Here is a 7,555-nt window from a genome sequence, read left to right as displayed (position 1 = left end):
ATAATGTGGCCCGGTTTTCCACATTTATAACAAACTACATTGGCATAACTTGCTCCGACACTACTTGCTCCGCCATTACTTGTTCCGACACCATTTGTTCCTTTCGTTCTGTTAACCCCTGGTCCGTAGACATCACACTTCGCCGCGCTATGACCATTTCTTTTACACTTGTTGCAAAATTTGGTGCAGAACCCCGAGTGATACTTTTCACACCTTTGGCATAGCTGCTTCTGATTGTTGTTGTTGTTGCGGTTATTATTGTTGTTAAGATGATTGTTGTGGTTGCTGTTGTTGTTGTTGTTGTTGTTGTTGGTCCGTTTGTTGTAGTTGCGATTGATGTTGCGATTGTTAGGATAGTTGTTGCGATTATTGTTATAATTGCTGTTGTTATTGTATTGGTGATTCTTATCACCGTTTTCCTCCCACTTTCTTTTGACTTGCTTCACATTGGCCTCTTCAGTAGTCTGTTCTTTAATTCATTCTTCAATCTGGTTCACTAGTTTGTGATCCATTCTACATGCCTGTTGTATGGAGGCGGGCTCGTGTGAACTTATATCTTCTTGGATTCTTTCTGGTAATCCTTTCACAAACGCGTCGATCTTCTCTTCCTCATCTTCGAATGCTCCCGGACACAATAGGCACAATTCTGTGAATCGTCTTTCATACGTGGTAATATCAAATCCTTGGGTTCGTAACCCTCTAAGTTCTGTCTTGAGCTTATTGACCTCGGTTCTAGGACGGTACTTCTCGTTCATCAAGTGCTTGAATGCTGACCACGGTAGTGCGTACGCATCATCTTGTCCCACTTGCTCTAGATAGGTATTCCACCATGTTAATGCAGAACCTGTAAAGGTATGCGTAGCGTACTTCACTTTGTCCTCTTCAGTACACTTACTTATGGCAAAAACCGATTCGACCTTCTCGGTCCACCGTTTCAATCCGATCGGTCCTTCGGTTCCATCAAATTCCAAAGGTTTGCAGGCAGTGAATTCTTTGTAGGTGCATCCTACACGATTTCCTGTACTGCCAGATCCAAGGTTATTGTTGGTATATAGCGCAGCCTGTACTGCGGCTATGTTTGAAGCTAGAAAAGTACGGAATTCCTCTTCATTCATATTCACGGTGTGTCGAGTAGTCGGTGCCATTTCCTTCAAAATAGTTAAATGGAACAAGTTAATCATACAGAATATTAAGAGTAGTTAATAGTATTTCGTAGCATAATATGAACTCATTTATAAAAGCTTTTTCTTCATATTAGCGTTTTATAAGTTTAAATTCGGGTAGTACCTACCCGTTAAGTTCATACTTAGTAGCTAATATACAATTCAACTACTACAATTCTATATGAAAAACTGATTATAATAATATTTCGCGTTCAAACTTTTACACAATATTTTACAAACTTACAATACCGCTTATTTTACATATAGCATGAAATATAGCACACAATAAATTTGATACAAGATGGTTGTGAAGATAATTCTAGCTAGTACACAAGTCGTTCAGCAAAGGCAATAAAGACACGTAATTCATACGTCCAGAAACAAGTCATGCATTCTGGTTTTACTAGGATTACTTCCCATCCTTGGTCTTGTGGAACATAACCGTTATGGCCGTTGATAAGACAGCGTGTTGTAACGTCGTCAAAGGGACGAGGGTTACGTAATGACCAACAGTCTCGTAATAACCTAAAAACCTCATTTCTTACCCCAATTACCGACTCCGTCACTTGAGGGAACGTTTTGTTTAATAGTTGTAGCCCGATGTTCTTGTTCTCACTTTGGTGAGAAGCGAACATTACTAACCCGTAAGCATAACATGCTTCTTTATGTTGCATGTTAGCCGCTTTTTCTAAATCACGAAGTCCTATATTTGGATATACTGAGTCAAAATAATTTCTTAACCCGTTGCGTAAAATAGCATTTGGGTTCCCCGCAATATATGCGTCAAAGTAAACACATCGTAACTTATGGATTTCCCAATGTGATATCCCCCATCTTCCGAACGAAAGCCTTTTATAAACCAAATCATCCTTGGAACGTTCTTCGAATGTCTTACAAACTGATCTCGCCTTAAATAGTTGTGCCGAGGAATTCTGACCGACTCTAGACAAGATTTAATCAATCATGTCTCCGGGTAGGTCTCTTAAAATATTGGGTTGTCTATCCATTTTGTGTTTTTATACTGTAAAATAGACAAGAGTTAGATTCATAAAAAAATACTTATTAATACAAGCAATTTTTACATATATCATAAAGCATAAGCACACTATATTACATATATTACACCACACGAATACAACTATCTTATTCCGACTCGCTTGTTTCTTCTTCTTTGGTTTTGGTTCGTTTTCCCAAGTTTCTAGGGATATATGATGTTCCCCTAATACGAGCCGTTATTTTCCACATTGGTTTAGAAAAACCTGGTGGTTTAGAGGTTCCCGGGTCATTGTTACAACTTAAGGACTTCGGGGGTTGACGATACATATAAAGTTCATCGGGGTTGGAATTAGATTTCTCTATTTTATGCCCTTTCCCTTATTATTTTCTTTTGCCTTTTTAAATTCAGTTGGGGTAATTTCTATAACATCATCGGAATTCTCGTCGGAATCCGATTCATCGGAGAATTGGTAGTCCTCCCAATATTTTGCTTCCTTAGCGGAAACACCATTGACCATAATTAACCTTGGCCGGTTGGTTGAGGATTTTCTTTTACTTAACCGTTTTATTATTTCCCCCACCGGTTCTATTTCTTCATCCGGTTCCGATTCTTCTTCCGGTTCCGATTCTTCTTCTGGTTCCGACTCTTCTTCCGGTTCCTCTTCGGGAACTTGTGAATCAGTCCACGAATCATTCCAATTTACATTTGACTCTTCATTATTATTAGGTGAGTCAATGGGACTTGTTCTAGAGGTAGACATCTATCACATAATATCAAACGCGTTAAGAGATTAATATATCACATAATATTCACATGTTAAAAATATATAGTTTCCAACAAAATTTGTTAAGCAATCATTTTTCAAGTAAACACGGTCGAAGTCCAGACTCACTAATGCATCCTAACAAACTACATAAGACACACTAATGCAAAATTCTGGTTCTCTAAGACCAACGCTCTGATACCAACTGAAATGTCCCGTTCTTATTGATTAAAAACGTTCCATATTAATTGATTTCGTTGCGAGGTTTTGACCTCTATATGAGACGTTTTTCAAAGACTGCATTCATTTTAAAACAAACCATAACCTTTATTTCATCAATAAAGGTTTAAAAAGCTTTACGTAGATTATCAAATAATGATAATCTAAAATATCCTGTTTACATACGACCATTACATAATGGTTTACAATACAAATATGTTACAACAAAATAAGTTTCTTGAATGCAGTTTTTACACAATATCATACAAGAATGGACTCCAAATCTTGTCCTTATTTAAGTATGCGACAGCGGAAGCTCTTAATAATCACCTGAGAATAAACATGCTTAAAACGTCAACAAAAATGTTGGTGAGTTATAGGTTTAACCTATATATATCAAATCATAATAATAGACCACAAGATTTCATATTTCAATACACATCCCATACATAGAGATAAAAATCATTCATATGGTGAACACCTGGTAACCAACATTAACAAGATGCATATATAAGAATATCCCCATCATTCCGGGACACCCTTCGGATATGATATAAATTTCGAAGTACTAAAGCATCCGGTACTTTGGATGGGGTTTGTTAAGCCCAATAGATCTATCTTTAGGATTCGCGTCAATTAGGGTGTCTGTTCCCTAATTCTTAGATTACCAGACTTTAATAAAAAGGGGCATATTCGATTTCGATAATTCAACCATAGAATGTAGTTTCACGTACTTGTGTCTATTTTGTAAATCATTTATAAAACCTGCATGTATTCTCATCCCAAAAATATTAGATTTTAAAAGTGGGACTATAACTCACTTTCACAGATTTTTACTTCGTCGAGAAGTAAGACTTGGCCACTGTTGATTCACGAACCTATAACAATATATACATATATATTAAAGTATGTTCAAAATATATTTACAACACTTTTAATATATTTTGATGTTTTAAGTTTATTAAGTCAGCTGTCCTCGTTAGTAACCTACAACTAGTTGTCCACAGTTAGATGTACAGAAATAAATTGATAAATATTATCTTGAATCAATCCAAGACCCAGTGTATACGTATCTCAGTATTGATCACAACTCAAACTATATATATTTTGGAATCAACCTCAACCCTGTATAGCTAACTCCAACATTCACATATAGAGTGTCTATGGTTGTTCCGAAATATATATAGATGTGTCGACATGATAGGTCGAAACATTGTATACGTGTCTATGGTATCTCAAGATTACATAATATACAATACAAGTTGATTAAGTTATGGTTGGAATAGATTTGTTACCAATTTTCACGTAGCTAAAATGAGAAAAATTATCCAATCTTGTTTTACCCATAACTTCTTCATTTTAAATCCGTTTTGAGTGAATCAAATTGCTATGGTTTCATATTAAACTCTATTTTATGAATCTAAACAGAAAAAGTATAGGTTTATAGTCGGAAAAATAAGTTACAAGTCGTTTTTGTAAAGGTAGTCATTTCAGTCGAAAGAACGACGTCTAGATGACCATTTTAGAAAACATACTTCCACTTTGAGTTTAACCATAATTTTTGGATATAGTTTCATGTTCATAATAAAAATCATTTTCTCAGAATAACAACTTTTAAATCAAAGTTTATCATAGTTTTTAATTAACTAACCCAAAACAGCCCGCGGTGTTACTACGACGGCGTAAATCCGGTTTTACGGTGTTTTTCGTGTTTCCAGGTTTTAAATCATTAAGTTAGCATATCATATAGATACAGAACATGTGTTTAGTTAATTTTAAAAGTCAAGTTAGAAGGATTAACTTTTGTTTGCGAACAAGTTTAGAATTAACTAAACTATGTTCTAGTGATTACGAGTTTAAACCTTCGAATAAGATAGTTTTATATATATGAATCGAATGATGTTATGAACATCATTACTACCTCAAGTTTAGTAGGTAAACCTACTGGAAGTGACAAGAAATGATCTAGCTTCAAAGGATCTTGGATGGCTTAAAAGTTCTTGAAGTAGGATCATGACACAAAAATAAGTTCAAGTAAGATTTTTGCTCGAATTAAGATAGTTTATAGTTATAGAAATTGAATCAAAGTTTGAATATGAATATTACCTTGAATAAGAAAGATAACCTACTGTATATAACAAAGGTTTCTTGATCTTAGATGATTACTTGGAATGGATTAGAAAGCTTGGAAGTAAATTAGTAAACTTGAAGGGATTTTTGAAGTATTCTTGAAGTGTTCTTCCTATGATGATTATAGCTTGATTCTTGAAGTGATTTTTGATGAAGATAATGATTAACTACTGGAAAAATACGTTCATAATAGTGTGGGTGTGTTGAGAGAGAATTAGAAAGAGATTTGGAAGTGAAATGGAGTGAATGATGAGTGTTAATTGGTGAGTGGTGAGTGGGGTTAAAAGGAGTTCTAGTTAGTTGACTAGCTCATGGTAGAAGTTAAAATTGATTAGTCATACATGACATAATCAAGAGTGGAATCCCATGCTAGTTCCTATTGGTATATACCCATAGTAAGTACGTTTTGAAGCTGTGTATAATACGGGTAAAAATACGACTAGAATTCTTGATGAAAGAAAAGAATGGGAAAGTAACTGTAACCATTTTCATTAAGTATGAGTGTTTTGATATATGTCTTGAAGTCTTCCAAAAGTATTTTAATACATCTAAATACACTACATGTATATACATTTTAACTGAGTCGTTAAGTCATCGTTAGTCGTTACATGTAAGTGTTGTTTTGAAACCTTTAAGTTAACGATCTCAATTAATGTTGTTAACCCATTGTTTATTATATCTAATGAGATGTTAAATTATTATATTATCATGATATTATGATATATTAATATATCTTAATATGATATATATACATTTAAATGTCGTTACAACGATAATCGTTACATATATGTCTCGTTTCGAAATCCTTAAGTTAGTAGTCTTGTTTATATGTATATAACTCATTGTTAATATACTTATGGAGATACTTACTTATCATAATCTCATGTTAACCATATGTATATCCATATATATATCGTCATGTCGTTTTTACAAGTTTTAACGTTCGTGAATCGCCGGTCAACTTGGGTGGTCAATTGTCTATATGAAACATATTTCAATTAATCAAGTCTTAACAAGTTTGATTGCTTAACATGTTGGAAACATTTAATCATGTAAATATCAATCTCAATTAATATATATAAACATGGAAAAGTTCGGGTCACTACCGAAATCTCCTAATTTCATTTATTAATTATATAAATTTTATATGTTTGTAGTTATATAGAATTTATACTAAATTTCATTAAAAAAATATATACTTTACTTATATATATTATATCTTATGTTACATTTGTTTATTTTGTATGTATTTAAAAATAACTAATATCTATACATTTAGTTATATTACTATATCTATATATTTCTATGATTAGTATTAAATGTTAAATTTAATAGTTTATTGTATGAAAGTATTTATATAAAAATGTAATATGTTTGATATATGGTTATATGAAATATTATTATAATTAGTGTATATGTAATAAGTGTATTTTATGTACAAAATATTTATTTGTTAAAAATGATAGTTTTGGTAATAATGATTTACTAATATTAATAATAACTTTATTAGTAATGGTAATACTAATAATGATACTTGTATCTGTGATAATAACAATAATAATTGTAATACTAGTAATAATTATAATGATAAAAATAATAATTTTAATGCTACTAATAATAATGGTAGTATTATTAATAGTTTTTATGAAAATAATGATAGATTAAAAATAATAATACTTTTAGTAATAATTATATAAATGTTTAATAATAACACTACTGTTAATGATACTCACACTAATGATAATAATCAAAAATTGATAAATTAATAATAATAATAGTAACACTAGTAATACTTATAATAATAATATTATTAATAATTGTTCTAATACTTATAACTATGATATTAATAATGGATTGTATTGTTTTCTTAATAATAATAATAATAATAATAATAATAATAATAATAATAATCATAATAATAATAATAATAATAATAATAATAATAATAATAATAATAATAATAATAATAATAATAATAATAATAATAATAATACTTATACTAGTAATAATAATAATAATAATAATGATAATAATTTCATTTATAGTCATAATAACAATGATATCAATAATACTAATAATAATAATACTGACTAATAATAACTATATTAATAATAACAATAATAATAATTAGTAATAATAATGATAACATAATAATTAAAATATTGGAAGACTACCTTCAATGAAAATCGGTCCAAAAAAAATACTGCCCCAACAGGGACTCGAACCCCCGACCTCTCGAATACCCGTCACTCTTCTTAACCATTGGACCGTGGCCCGTTTTTC

This window comes from Rutidosis leptorrhynchoides, chromosome 1 (genome assembly GCF_046630445.1).
Source record: "Rutidosis leptorrhynchoides isolate AG116_Rl617_1_P2 chromosome 1, CSIRO_AGI_Rlap_v1, whole genome shotgun sequence".
Classification (NCBI taxonomy): Eukaryota; Viridiplantae; Streptophyta; class Magnoliopsida; order Asterales; family Asteraceae; genus Rutidosis; species Rutidosis leptorrhynchoides.
This window is presented reverse-complemented; position numbering follows the sequence as displayed.